The sequence below is a fragment of the Hippocampus guttulatus genome, chromosome 1 (assembly GCF_054856545.1).
Source record: "Hippocampus guttulatus isolate MCC_2025c chromosome 1, RoL_Hgut_1.0, whole genome shotgun sequence".
In the NCBI taxonomy this organism is placed as follows: Eukaryota; Metazoa; Chordata; class Actinopteri; order Syngnathiformes; family Syngnathidae; genus Hippocampus; species Hippocampus guttulatus.
In genome coordinates, this window is record NC_141261.1 from 11,602,823 (window position 1) to 11,617,018 (window position 14,196).

Here is a 14,196-nt window from a genome sequence, read left to right on the forward strand (position 1 = left end):
TGTGCGGGAGCGCCACTCAGAATTTGCCACGCAGCATCACGTTGTCTTGTCGCCTTTACTTTTTTTTTTTTTTTTTTTTAACGTACTATTTTTACATTTCGCGCCCAAAAGCTGGAAATATGAATCGGTAAAGCAACAAATAAAAATGTATTCAAATTCTATATATGTTTTTGACTTAACGAAGTTAAATTTAATTTAAAAAGATAATTATGAAGAGGCAAATTGTAATGCATTCAATAACGTAGAAACGAAAACGTTCCAAATAAATTATATATTGCTTCAATGAACAAAACATTTATTTGAATGGGAACTGAGCGGACGGTATGTGGTTGATGTGACTGTCACACTGCAGGACAAATGAAACCAGAACTCCGATCAATTAACAAACGAAACCTGTTTAACTCATCCTAAAGATTCAGGCATTGTGTTTGCAGATATAAGCTACAGGTGGTGTTAAACAGAAGTGAATGTCTTTGCTGAGTGGCAGTGTCAAATACATGATCCGAAAACGTTATCTCAGTTTGTTGCTAGTCAAATGTTTACTCTAGAATTGATTAACACCTGACTCCAGCGATCGACTTGACCACTATGGAAAATAGGCGGATAAATGTTTGGCAATGTGCCTGCCGCATGCAGCAATAGCACCATATAAACAAATGTGCACGCTAAAAGTGCTCCAGTTCGGCGGCTTCGTGATGAAGTGCTGCCTTCATGAGTGAAAATCACAGGTTCGAAAAAATCCTCCAGCTGTCACTTTGCGTAAGTGCAACTGTGTTTGTTTGTGGTGAATATGCTCCTGCTTTGACTGCAGCTAGCTGGGAGTCTCAAGAGTCTTCAAAAGTCTCCAATGACACCAGAGAAAGTAACTCGATTTCTGGGCAGGAATGTCCATACTTTGATTTTGGGCCATGGTTTGGCTAATTTTTGGAACATGTTTTGGGCAAACAGAGAACAACTCTTTTTCTCTCAAATTATCTCTTGATAAGCAAATTCGTCCAAAACTAGATTTTGTAGTCTTCGGAATTATCTATTTGTTTTTAAGTTAACCATTTTCGATGCCCAACCTCTGTGAATGGAAAACTGCCCCTTATTCCTTGACTCCTTGCCGGTGGCAATGCAATGAGGTAGAATGATATAACACACACACACACACACAAAAACGAAACAAAAAAAATCAAAATCTATGTACTAAAACGCTACTTGTCTAACAATTGGATAAAGGAAGGGTCGACTGCAGGCCAACCAACCCAAGTTTTATCCAACTGTAATACTTGTAAAATTTGACGTTGGGAATTAAAATGCCTCTGATATGGCACACAAGGCAAAAAGTAACTGGAGGCCCAACCCCCCCCCCCCCTCCCCGCTCCCATTCAGCTAAGATTGGCTCACCAATCGTTGCTGTTGCAATTTGTCTGTATTTGCATCGGCATGACATTTGCATATCTGTTTATTTGTACTGAATAATTTGACTGAGACGAATGAGGCTGACGCTTTGCTGATTCATTGTACTAGAGTAAATAAACAACTCAATCGGAATATGAGCTTATGTTCTCCATCCAGAGCGTACTCCTCCGTACTAAGCCAGCGTGAACACATAACTTTCTGGAGACATCTGTTGTTTTGTTTTTGTTTTTTGTATTCCTTTCCATTTTAGTCAATAATCATATCATTGATACAACTGCAACCAAACACTGGAGCAACATGTTAGGATTAGGTAAACTCCTTTGTGGGGCTACCTACTTACAGGTTTGTTGAAATACACGAATGGGACAACAAAATTAAGCAAATTTATCAGTCAAAAAGAGAAAAAAAAGATGGATGCTGTAAATAAAGAAGGTCATAGTGATGAATGGAACGTGTAGCTGTTAGATAAGAAAAGCAGTGATGTCAGTTTGTGCTAGTACCATGAAGCATCAGCAACATTTTTTGCACACTATCAGCTATGTATACGGTGTATATCTATCTATCTATCTATCTATCTATCTATCTATCTATCTATCCATCCAGGGGCAGCACAGTGGGTGACTGGTTAGCACGTCCGCCTTACAGTGCAGAGGTGCAGGGTTTGATTCCAGCTCCGGCCTTCCTGTGTGGAGTTTGCATGGTCTCCCCGTGCCTGCGTGGGTTTTCTCCGAGTATTCCGGTTTCCTCCCATTCCAAAAACATGCATGGCAGGCTGATTGAACATTCCAAGTTGTCCCTAGGTGTGAGTGTGAGTGTGAATGGTTGTTCATCTAATATGTGCCCTGGGATTGCCCAGGGCACATATTATACCACTTCATTATACCACTTCAGGGTGTACCCTGCCTACAGCCCAAAGACAGCTGGGATAGGCTCCAGCACGCCCGTGAGCCGAGTGAGGATAAGCAGATTGGAAAAAAAACCATCCTGCCGACCTTTTGTGAATCATCTAAAGCACATGTGTCAAAGTCAAGGCCAGGGGGCCAGATCTGGCCCACCACATCATTTTATGTGGCCCGCGAAAGCAAATCAAGCATGTCAAGTTTCCATGATGCCTGCTAAAGTCTGAACCAAAATATAACATTGTCGTATGTAATACACAATAACAGTCCTTATTCTTGACTTCTGATGTTATTCATTCATTCATTTTCCAAACCGTTTGCTCCTCACTAGGGTCGCGAGGGGTGCTGGAGCCTATCTGGCTGTCTTCGGGCAGTAGGCGGGGGACACCCGGTTGACTTCTGATTTTAAAACTGGTTATCCATCAATTTGTTGTGCGCTGTGTCTGTAATATGTGGAGGTGATTAAATATTGATATGGTTTCCCTAAATTCATAACAGCCCTGCAAGGGAAACCGTCAAAAATGAGTTTGACACCTTTGGATTCTAAAGGCTTCAACAATGGAATGCCATCTGCCAAAGTTTGAGCGCAGTGGATGTGACTGAGCGTTGCAAAACTCCTCATATAAACTCATATTGTTCAGCTTTTCGGAATTTAACTCACTGCTCCTGGATGTGTTTGTATTCATGACTCCTGTGTGGACTGACTAACTCGTGAAGCATGCATGTGGTCCAGCTCCATAATTCATCTTCAAATCGTTGTATTGTTGCCAGAACACACATGAGTGGGGCCACTTGCAGGAATGTGTCCACATGGGGGCAGTCACATGCCATCACATTTCTTTAGAGTAAATTAGTCGAATAACACATGTACATTCATTTGTCTCCTGTCATCAAAGCCATAGCACTCCCCGAGTGCATGTTTTTCTGTTTGCAGTGCTAAATGTTTCTGAGACTTCCAGATAAGTAAAAATCCTTCCATCCAATGCACCTAGTGTGAGGGTGCCCCATCATCGTGAAATTAATATTTCATCTGTGCTAACTGGAGGGCCATATAGGGCCTCGCGCTTGCTAACCAGATGTATACTACAAGTGGGTATTTTAAAGAAGGACAAAATTCATATTGCTCTTACTCAATGTCAATTTTCATAATACATTATTTCATGCATCTATAATGGATCAACTATCCCAACCCAACAACAAAGGGTTTGAAGAAAAACGAGGGGTCTCTCTGGCATAAAAAGGATGGCATAATACTGCTGAACAAGAAATTAACACTCATTTTGTAAATTTCACCCAGCCATTATCCGAGCCGCTTATCCTCACAGGTCTCGGGTGTGCTGGAGCCTATCGTAGCCGTCTTTGGGTCGTAGGTGGGCTACACGCTCAACTGGTCGCCAACCAATTGCAGGTCACACATAGACAAACAACCATTTACAACTAGGTACCATTTGGCATGTTCCATTCACCTAATATGCATGTTTTTGGAATGTGGCAGAAAACCGTTGCACTCTGAGCAACCCCAGGGAGACACAGGGAGCACATGCAAACCTCGCACAGGAGGCCGGAGCCCAGATGTGAACCCTAGCTGGACCTCTGTAATGTGAGGCGGGAGTGCTAATAAGTCAACCACCATGCCACCCGTCTTGTTTTTTTTTCACAAAAATCAACACCGTGCAAATGTTAATATTATCGAGGTAATATATCCTGCCTACCATTTCAAATCTGCAAATAAATATTAGGACTAATCACGTTGTAGTATATATATGACGTGGTAGTCAAAGTACCCCTTAGAATATACGGCCCTCAGGTCGCCAGTTGACCATGCACAGTCGACTGGTTAGGATTAATGCTCTCGGCAGATGATACCTTTGATCATTCAACCCAAACACTGTTGTGACATTTGAGGAAACACAGCTGCAGGATATAGTCACCTTATATTTGACGCGCAGAAAAAAAAAAAACTATAAAGGGACAGCCGAACCCTTTGGCCTCTTAATGAAACATGAATCCAGTGGAGGAATGTAATTGCTTCTTTTCAAGTCTTGCAGTCTTTCAAACCCAAAAGACCGAAAGGAAAAACAATTCTTTCATGTACAGCTCATCAAGAATAGCGGTAAGTTAAAAAACAAAAAGTTAGATCACGTAATAATGTGATCAACAGCATGTTTTAAAATAACAGATTTCACATTTTAACATGCATTACTCCGGGGCAGGGGGGGGGGGGGGCTACAGCCCAATCAGAAATCTGTTGAGCACCCCTGAAGCTCCCCGCCCACCCATCGGCATTGTTTTCAATTTATGCGCCGCATTGTTCTTCTTCGATGGTGTTTAGCCATTTTAAACCTATTTGATAATACAGTATGACTCAAAATTGATTTGTTTTGTTTCTTTTGATTGTATAAATGTCAGAAAGTGTCCCCCTTTTGCTCCCTTTACCAGGATGAGTACATATTTCGATATCTGGAACTTGTGTAAAATGTGTATTAACTGCAGTTGGCGTCTGTTGCGTTGATGGCAGCCATCCATCTGTTGTTTCCGTTAAAGTTTTCAATTTTCTATCTACATTTCTCCAGTTATAAAATTCTTAACACAAGTCCAGTCCTATTTAAACATACATTCAGGTGTCTCATTCTATGTCCTTTATTCCAGTTTCTAACATGCTCTTTTTTTTTTCTTTCCTTGGTGTGAGTGTGAGCAAGAATGGTTGTTCGTCTGTGTGTGCCCTGCGATTGGCTGGCAACCGGTTCAGGGTGTCCCCCGCATACTGCCCGAAGACGGCTAGGATAGGCTCCGGCAGTCCCCGGCAGTCAGAAAAGGGATGGATGAATGGATGGATGGTTCTCTTTAAGTGATTTCTTGACTGAACAGCTTTGGAGGAAATCGGGCTTTGGTGTGGTAAGTGAAAATGAGCTCAGCTTTCCAAGAATGTGACAAACTAATTAATTCCTGATTTAATAATGGGATCAATTATGTAGTTTTCAATAGTGTTTTTTTTTAGCCCTTAATAAATAAATCACCATTTATGTTTACTTAGGTTTTTTTTTGTTATATATTTTTTGATGATCCTAAGCATTAAAAATGGGGGAAATAGATAAGATAAGATAAGATATCCTTTTATCTTATACCCTTTTAGAAAGAGGGATAATGCTTTATCGCAGCAAAACACGCATTCAAAATTCACAGGAACAACACAATCGGAGCTACTGTGCATATGCAACACGTGCTACTTTTCATAACTGCTTTTGTTTGATTGTGCAAAGAAATAAAAGATGAAAGGGAGGATTATTGCGATACCTTCTGTTGTGGCTCTGGTTAAGGCCTTTTTTTTCCCTTTTTGATATTGTTTTCATTTATTCTTATGAGTCATGTCTGTCAGATCTCACATAATAACAAAGGACGATGATCAATCCCGTATTAATCATGAAAACGGCAAACATGGAAAGCTATTTGTTTTTTTCTTTTTGCCATGCAAAACTGTTTCAATCTGTTGTGCTGACAGGTTGATAACAGCACTGACTGGCTTGTGTCTTTAATCACTTACTTCAGTTTATTCAGGCAATGGACCTGTTTTCAAGGTCCGTTTTTTATGTTGGATGTTTGTTTTAAAGAAAACAAAAGTTCATACCTGTATTTCTTGTTGTTTTGAATGTTGGGTTTGGAGTGAATTTAAACCGTTAACGCTTTATGTTGAATCTTCTACACATATCGACTGTGTCAAAAGTAAACAGGAAGCTGTAAAGCGTCCATTGACGAAAAAAGAGAATTGTTCACTTCTCCTGTCTCATGTAAATCCGCTTCAATTCCAAGTGCTGACTCTTAGTTCCAAATACGCAGCAGCTGCGCCCCACGCCGACATTCCTCTCAAGTCATCCTCGGCTTCAACAGCCATCCATCCAGCCACACCAACGCAAATTGTCCAACAGCGCCGACATCTCCGTTGAACAAAACGGGGTATGAAAAATGCTGCCCATTACAGGCGCAACAAACACCAGCGCCCTGGGACTGTCGAGCGACGAGATGGCTGTGTTGTCTACCTTTCGATCTCATGGACCACAATGACACTGTCCCATCTTGTTTTTATTTCACTAATCACCATGTTGTGCCTCAGTTTTTTTTAAGCTTCATTTGGCTGTGTGTCTGCTTGTGCGGCGCTTGCATGTGACGTATCAATGACTTCTGTCGATCATAATGAAAAGAGCAAAGGAGCTAAATTGACGACAGATGGACTAGCAAGGTGGCCACTGATGAATGACAAATGAAATTTACTGACGCACCCACCACTGATCTTACCTTTGTTAATAGTTTTTTTCCCGACGTTCTGAAAATAGCAGTGACGAACTATAATTTGGCGATGATGGAAGTGCGATTAAAATGACAATGACGTAGTGTTGGCCTGACAACTGATGGCTTGGGTCAAATTCAACTGATGACAGACTGACGATCACAGACTGGCAGGTGATGGACCGGTGCCACCACTGGTTCTTCATGCTATTGTCATGTTTTTTTTAAGCCAAGAATGAATACAAGTCATTGCTATTTTGATAAGATAAGATAGGAAATCCTTTATTTGTCTCACAATGGACAAATTCCCAATTTACGGCAGCAAAATTATGAAAGGGAGAAAGTAGAAGACAAAAAGTATAAGTAAGTTCCCAATTAGTGGTTGTACAATCTGGCAGAGGGATGTAGTCTTTGGAAGTACATGTTTCCTTTTGTGGTGTCCTTTGCCATTCGTCATATAGTGCATGGTTTTTGTGGGTTTGAGAACCCCCCGGGTCTCTTGGCAGGCTTTCATGAAATAAGTCTCTTTGTGTGTGTGTGTGTGTGTGTGTGTGTGTGTGTGTGTGTGTGTGTGTGTGTGAGGAGGGTGGGGGGGGGGGGGGGGTGAATGTGTAAATTTTTGACATGTTTTGTCCTAAAGTCATCATTAGTGTCATGGGCGAGATGGAGTTTATGCTGGCTGACTTTGAGCTACAGACGGGGTAGCCAACAGGCTGACTTGGACCGCCCATCAGTCATAGTCAGGGTTTTCGATCATTTCCAGTTAAACACACTCTTAAACCATAGGATGTAAACGTTTTAGATGTCTAGATTCTAAACATTCTCAAACATTCGACTGCTTATTCTGTTCAAGATCATGCACAGGGTCTGTTTTGATTTATTTGGAAACGGGACCGGAGTCAAGGTGGATGGAATTAGGAAGAGCTCCAAATAGTGGTGACACACAAGCCTACCATTGTCAAAGTGTGGTTTTCTTATATCTGGAGCTCTATCATGTTGTGTACGTTTTTGTACTTTGTTTATTACTTTTGAAATGCTATTTGGATGTGAGCAAGCATTAAAGGCAAATGACTGCACGACGTGTGCCGATTTGGGTAAGTGTAGTTGTTTATTATATCAGTGTAATACTATGAAAATATATTTTTTATTTTCTCGAAATTATTGAAAAAAATCGGTTTATAAAAAGAAGAGTGTGTGAACAATTTAGATTTTTTTTGGCTATTGTAATTGTTAACATCGCTGAAATGCGTGAATAGGCATGCCGATCCGTTTGTCAAAGTTGAAAAATGAGTTGAGCATCTCCGTTAGGGTTAAGTTGACAGCAACGTATCCGTCAGACTGCCCCTGGGCAACTGCGGCGACCAAAGTAGCTTACCGCCACCAGAGTGTGAATGTGCGAGAGCATGAATAATGTATCCATAGTGGGCACTTCAAACCTGTTCCAGAAAAATCCGATGCATTATGACGAATTATGCAATAGTTTGAACATGTAAACTTGCGTGAACTGTAAAAATACCTTTCGACAATTGTCCAACTGCCTTGTACTTTAATCCATAATACAGTAGTATACCGTTAAAATAAATAATGGTAGAATTAGAAATGAAACTGCCACACCGCCCTCTGTTGTCTTATGGCAGTGGTTCTTAACCTGGGTTCGAACGAACCCCAGGGGTTCGATGAATCGGTCTCAGGGGTTCGACGGAGCCTCTGCCATGGAGGTTAAGACACATCCGACTCAATGGGTCAATTAGTTATGACACGCCCGCTTGGCCATCACTGGCTGTAGTGTAGATGATCACTAGACATTGCTTGTGCAATCAGTGCAGTGGGAAATTTAGTTCGCTCAGTAGTCAACGTGTGACTGTCTTGATCATACGTCGTATGATTAAAAATATACTGTATATATATGTTTTAATACATGCTGACCATGTCGAGCACAGAAAGAAAGTGGTCAGACGAATATGTACATTGTAGATTCACATGCATCACGGACCGTGATGGGACTCCGCGTCCTATCTGCATGCTTTGTCATGCCAAGTTGAGCAAAAAAATACTAATAAGAATAAAATGGGGGTTACCCGTTTAAACCAATGGGTCAAGACCAGCTAAACAGTATGTCACGTTTCATATTTTTATAGCTACTTGTTGTTTACTTCTGTGTCATCGTGTCCCAATTGTTGACGTGCATTTTTCACACATGAGCATGCGAGTCGTTCGGGTGACATTCATCCAGGATTAATAATGGGCTTTCATATTTTCTCAGGGGTTTGTTTTCTTTTGTATTTCAGCCAGTAAAGACATAGTCAAGAACAGAAACTGTTGGAGAAAGAGCATACTGGTGCAATAACCATATGCCTAGCCTGGCAACAATTTTCCGCTGCTACGACAAGGGTACTGGGGTGTTTTATGATAATAAATAAAGGCCAGACTTTGCAGTCAGTTTTTTGATCAGATAAGATAAATGTACGTACTTTTCTGTTCAACAGACTGTGAATTACTCAGAGATTCAAAACGCATTTGCAAATCCCCAACCACAGAAATGCCTTCCTCATTGGAGACTGAAAAACAAGTGAAGTAATAATAATGTTTGCACTTGTTTGTGTTGCAGCTGTTGGATTCGCATCTATCTGAACAGGCTTGCCTGCCCTCCTTCACACGCCTGCAGGGAACGCGTCTTGAGTTCACGCGGTGTCACATATACTGCGTGATGTGCATGTCAATAAGTGATTATCTGCCAAAGAATGTGAATTAATTTATTTGCCTTGTTGCCCGCTGACGAATCATAGTCTGTTACATGACATTTTACTGTGGGCCTGACACCTGCACAACTGACTCATTTGTATGCTTTCGTGATTGAATTAAAGCTCCCCGAAGGTGATAAATGTTTCCAAGGTTTAGCTACTTCCTCCCTCACTTTTAAACACTCACTTAAAAAAAATCTAACATTAGTCAGCTGCCAATGCAGATCGGGTGTATCCTGTTAAAATGTGAGCCAATCTCTGTCATATAAAAACACACAAAAATGCACAAATCAAAAAATTCCAATCAAAACTACAGTAAAAAACACAAAACAGGGTGTGAATGTTGTCACGATACCAACATTTTTGTTTCGATACGACATATTTGACTGCTTATTTTAACCCTTTAGGGGACAGTGGACAGCTTATCATGTTTCATGTTAATATTATATATATATATATATATATATACATATATAAAATTCCTCGTCTCACCCCTCGGGTGGTGTCCGTCCTCCATTCAGCTCGGGTCCTCTACCAGAGGCCAGGAAGCTTGAGGGTTCTGCGCAGTATCCTTGCTGTTCCCAGCACTGCACATTTCTGGACTGAGATGTCCGATGTTGTTCCCGGGATCTGTTGCAACCACTCATCTAGTTTGGGGGTCACTGCCCCGAGTGCTCCGACCACCACAGGCACGACTGTCACCTTTACCTTCCAGGCTCTCTCCAGCTCCTCTCTGAGCCCTTGGTATTTCTCGAGTTTCTCATGTTGTGTGTGTGTGTGTGTGTGTGTGTGTGTGTGTGTGTGTATACACACACACACACACACACACACACACACAAGGCGTGCAGGAACCTTTCCCAGCTGTCTTCGGCAGTAGGCGTGACATGTTGCGGGTTGTGACCAACGGGTGGCACTGTGGGGCTTTTCCCTGCAGCTGCACACCTGTTGGCCATTAGGTAATTAGTGGCTATAAAAGGACTCCCGGCCAACTACTCATTGTCGGGTCATTGTTTGTATGCTACTGTCATGTTTGTTTCAGTCAGGTTTTGGTCATTGTTATGTTTTATCTTCAGTCATGTGTTTTGTTTGATACTTTGGACTTTGTTTGTTTTGGATTTAGTTTTCTGAGTTTTAATACAATCTTTCAAGTACACCCGGCTCCTTCCCGCTGCCTGCTTTTTGGGGTCCACCACCACCTTGGTACGTGACAAGGCGGGACACACATGCCTATTGTCCGAAGACGGCTGCAATAGGCTCCAGCACCCCCCACGACCCTTGTGAGGACAAAGCGGAAAATGGATGGATGGATGGACACAGACACTGTGATGTGTTGTCACAGCGCCCCGCTTCCTTCTGTGTTTTTCTTCTAACTTGCTCATTTATTTTGGAGAGTCCACTTCCGGGCACCTTCTGTTTCTCTTTCCTTTAATTATCAGGCTGGGTGGGAGGGTGTTCCCATACCTGCAGGTGATCGGCAATCACCTCTTGCGTATGAGAGCTCTGCTGATCTGCACGCGTTACGAGTGGTATCGAGGCCGTTACTTGTACACACGCTAGCCATTTTGGATTTCTGTGCATCATCATTTGATCTTGGTTGTCTCTTTCCAGTGCTTCCCTTGCCCAGCCTGGCTCCAGGTTTTCCTCCACAGACAACTTGACCCTGAACCGATCGTTCTTCCAATTAGCTTTTGGATCCACTGCTGCCTTTACCTTTGGGACCCACACACACAAGTCACAAGCCTTTTTTTTAACATCCTTTTTCAATGATCTTAACCGCAGCTTTTTTCGTGGTCAGTTTAAACAGAAGTGTATATATTTAAACTGGAAAATTATATATTTGGTAAACCGAAGCTATAAAAAGGAAAATATTGTTGTTTTTATGGAAATAACACAGTCCCTTTTCAATTAATAATAAATATATGAGGTCAAAGGAAGCAAAAAAATGAACCTGGCTTGTTAGGCTGTGTGCACAAATATTTCCCAGGACTTACTGTGGGAATGGGAGGGGATGATGTTATTATTGATGTTCTCTGCACAGGCCTTAGACTGAAGCTCTGGGGTAGAGCTTTGTTAGACTTAGCGTGACATTCCAAGGAAGATGGGTTATACAGCAATTGAGCCTCAAAGGATGCAGTCAGCCTCGCAACCTTTCCGGAGGGGCAAAAAAAAAAAAAATGTGTGGGGTTTGACTTCAACCTTGTGTTGTAGAAATAAATGGCATGACATTGGAGTACAACAACAAAAATTCCTGAAGAGTGCAACACACAAAGGCGATACAAAAAAGGCTTTTTTTTTTCCTATCAGACTGAAGCCAGGTTTATTTTTTTCACCCTCTGCCCCAAGTTGAACTTGTAATTCAAGGCGCTGTTTTGGGGTGCTTTGTTGTGCCCTTTTCCCTTGTTGTATTCATGTAATATTTGCATACAAACTGTTGGTAACAAAATAATTATCCCAAAATAATGCAATGGAGGGGAAATACAGCCACTGCTGTTGGCGGTTCGTGTCAATGGGTGCGCACACACACTCACACACACACGCGCGCGCACACACACACACGCACACACTCATGGTCTGTCACTTTTCCTCTCTGTTTAACCACAAAATGCTGTCAATATAACTGAAATGCTTTAATGTCTTTCTGTGTGTGACTGTTGTTTAGTATGAAGCGGACTTGTTTTCATGTCGATGTGGGGATCTGGATAGAGCGGGAACGGCTGGACCACTATTACATTATCTTATCCATCCATCCATTTTCTAATCCGCTTATCCTCACAAGGGTCGCGCGGCATGCCGAAGCCTATCCCAGCCGTCTTCAGGCAATAGGCGGGGGACAACCTGAGCCAGCCAATCGCAGGGCACACATAGACAAACAACCATCCACACTAACACTCACACCTATGGACAATTTAGAGTGGTCAATCGGCCTGCCACGCATGTTTTTGGAATGTGGGAGGAAATCGGAGTACCCGGAGAAAACCGACACAGGCACAGGGGAAACATGCAAACTTCACAGAGGAAGACCAGCATCAGAATCAAACCCTGCATCGCTACACTGTGAGGCAGATGTGCTAACCAGTAATTACCGTGCCGCCCTACATTAACTTATTTTTAAAATTTTTAAGTGCCTTGGAAAGACATTAAAAAAGTTTAGACAGGCCTTTCATCATATAAATGCCAATGTGAAAATAGCAATTATGATTACATTGTAATAATTATGTTTATATGCTCAATTTACAGTGTTCCCCTTGAAATAAATGCACCAGACCCACCAAACACAAGTTCAGTCATGAGTTTATTGTATGCTGATGTTCTCTTTACCTGTCAAGATCCATGAAGTGAAAGATTACTGCCTACTTCAACAAGTCTTGCAAAGAAACAAAAAACAAACTAGTGAGAGCAATGAAATGCTTGAAAGGAGGGACAGTGAGGTCAGGGAGAACATGAAAGTAGTCAGGGTCTCCTTTATCTTTTAGAGAGGCTCGTCATCAACCTGGATTCGCGCTCACAATGACTCCGAGGGACAATTTTGATTGTTCCATTGTCCTCCCAGAATCCAAACAAATCAGCGGTTGTCAAATCAAATCAAGCAAGTATAAGTGTTTGACTTTGAAGCTCCGATGTATTGTACTGGGTATTCATTCAATTTCTTTCATGTTTTGGGCTGCATTTAGAGGCACATTAGAGATTTGAGCATGCTAAACATTGTCATCTGAGGATGAAAAAGGGGGCAGGTGAGCCCCCCCCCCCCAAAACAAAACAAAAAAGAAGGGGCAACAAAACACCCGCTGAGCTGGCTGTACTCCTGACAGTTCTTTCCCAGGTGAAGGTTTAATTATATATTTTTTTTATTAGGAAAATCAAATCACCGTTAAAATTCTACCTCCTGGGCTTGGATTGTAATGATATGTTTTATGTCTGACACTACTTCACAACAGATGACAGCAAAATACAGTGAAATCACGATGAGTGATATATACTTAAAAACAAAAACATTTTGACTGGTTTAGACTGTCTTGATTGAGTTCACTCACCCTTCCCCCTACAAATATCACCAAAGATTTTTTTTTTGTATCATTTAAATTTGTCCCAATGTAGCAGTAAAACAGGTCATTGGATAGTTTTCCACTGCAGCTCTTAAAAATACCGTACTGCCGACAGTAGAGCCAATATTTTCCATCGAAATAGTCAAATGATCAGAATCAAAAACTGTCATGGTTCTGTTTGTTTATGTTTCACAAGAGTTCAAAATACACTATACCTTGTGGAATGACTCATGGTGTGACCAAACAGAAGGGAGATACAGGAGCCAAAATGGGGGTGACAAGGTTATGGATCCGGATAGCGCCAGTATGAATGGTGAGGAATGAGCGGAGTTGATTCATGAATTGTCAGTGGAAGACAGTTCTACTTGTCGTTGTCCCATGACCTGGTATCGGATCGGAGGGGCGTAGCAGATGAGATGCGGTACACTAAGTCCTTCCACCTCTTGTCCATGTCTTGATGTCAGCGGACAGAGTGATGTCATTTAATGTGGGATTCAAAAGTGAGTGTGTTATCGTGGATGACACCTCCAATCTGAACCTAGGTAAACAAAAACATTTTTCCAATGTGACTGAAAAACTGTCCGTTTTGGAGTTTTCTGTTATGTCACCGTTAAGATTCAGAAAATTGGAGGCAAACCATTGTTTGAATTCGGATGGGCAATCGACACGGGAGGAAGGTGGAAGAAAGGGTGGTGTGTTTGGCGGAAGGGATGTCTGGCTGTCATCCACATAAGAACGGAAATGGAAGTTGAATTTACGCAAAAGTGCCGAGAGGGACAAGGTAAAGAGTTGAGCATGAGCGTGGAAAAATGCATACGCCACATTTTT